The sequence below is a fragment of the Zingiber officinale genome, chromosome 2A (genome assembly GCF_018446385.1).
Source record: "Zingiber officinale cultivar Zhangliang chromosome 2A, Zo_v1.1, whole genome shotgun sequence".
NCBI lineage: Eukaryota > Viridiplantae > Streptophyta > Magnoliopsida > Zingiberales > Zingiberaceae > Zingiber > Zingiber officinale.
Window position 1 is genome coordinate 70,808,666 of NC_055988.1, and position 1,441 is coordinate 70,810,106.

The window sequence follows — 1,441 nt, forward strand, 5'->3', positions numbered from 1 at the left end:
TTTGGTTCGCCTGAGTATCCCAGAAAGGTCACTCGTTCACCAACCTTGGCTGATGATGGTGGATCAACTAACTCAACCTGGAAACAAAATGAATTCATTAGTCGTTCTTGATGAATGATCACATGTAAAGATGATAATTTCCCAGGTAAACCAACCAATATTATAATACTAAAAAACTAACAGGTTAGTAAAAGCAAAGACTTGTAAGAATGGAGGCAGAGTTAACGACTTAACTTTGTGTGGTCATCGTTTGATGCAGCCAAGACCATTGCTTGTGACTTAATGCCCCTCATGGTTGCAGGCTTCAAGTTACAAAGGACACAAACCTTCCGATTCTGCACCAGTGATTTAGAGAACATAGGAAATTCACATCCAAATGGAAGAAAATTTGAAAAGGGAAGCAAAATAAACCTGCATTTCCTCAAGAGGAATATATTTCACGAGGCCACTAACAACTGTTCGAGGGGATTCTTCACCGACATCAATTTCTTCAACATAGAGTGAATCTGCATCTGGGTGCTTCTGAACTTTTTTGATGAGGCCAACAGGTATGTCAAGTCTTGAGACAGAAATTTCTGTTTCAGCAGACTTCGTTTTTGTACTGCCAGAAGGCTTGTTATGTTGTTTCTTAGAATTTCCTACAGCAGGTCACATGAGAAACTTATTGAGCTCTAGGATAAGCTTTAACTTCATTAAGCCGAGTTTTATTAATACTTCAAAACTTGGAAAACCATTTACATTAATACAACACTAAAAAGTAGCTTCATTTGCAGGTCTAGGATAAACCTTCATGAAACTTTCTCCTTGTATCAAAAATTGTATATGGTCAAGAGTTACTAGTGCTTCAGATAAAGATGAACTCTTCTAATATATGTTTATATTTTGCAGGTTCTATTGACAAAGTTTTATGTTGTGGTTTTATTTGCCGATATGAATGGGGTACTTGAAGAGTATGATTTATCAAATCTGTTATTGTGATTGTAGCAACTACATTTCTCCAAATTTCAGCTATCAACCCTGTTTTACGTCTTCTACAGGTATTATATTCTTTCCTTTTATTTTTGGTGCTTTGCTCACATACTTTGATTCACAAAAATCCAGAATGTTGGAAAAGGTTGATATGGAAGAATCAGCAAGTGAGAAAGAGGAGTCCGATGAAATTCTACAAGTTGAAGATTTTGATGGGGCTTGAGTTGACAATAATTACTTGCAATCCTACATGGCATGAACCACCATCACAAGTTTCTAGTCTTTTGACAATTATTCATTAGTTGTAAATGAAGTTTATTTGTTTATTTGTTTATTTGTATTGGGATAAATTTTATTTGAATATTAGACATGTTTTTTCTTTTGTGATTGTAATATAATTCTTGTATAAGTAACATTTTGAATGACATTGATATGGAAAATATTCTTTCTTTTGTGATTATGATTCTTTGTT

At 34.4% G+C, this 1,441-nt stretch overlaps 1 long non-coding RNA gene across 1 annotated transcript; it reads left to right on the forward strand.

Moving 5' to 3' along the window:
* The first annotated feature begins 412 nt into the window (after nt 1-412).
* On the forward strand, nt 413-1,154 carry LOC122039697. The gene is made up of 3 exons (XR_006128340.1): nt 413-548; nt 889-1,037; nt 1,102-1,154. It is a non-coding gene; the product is annotated as an uncharacterized LOC122039697 (long non-coding RNA).
* The last annotated feature ends 287 nt before the right edge of the window (nt 1,155-1,441 follow it).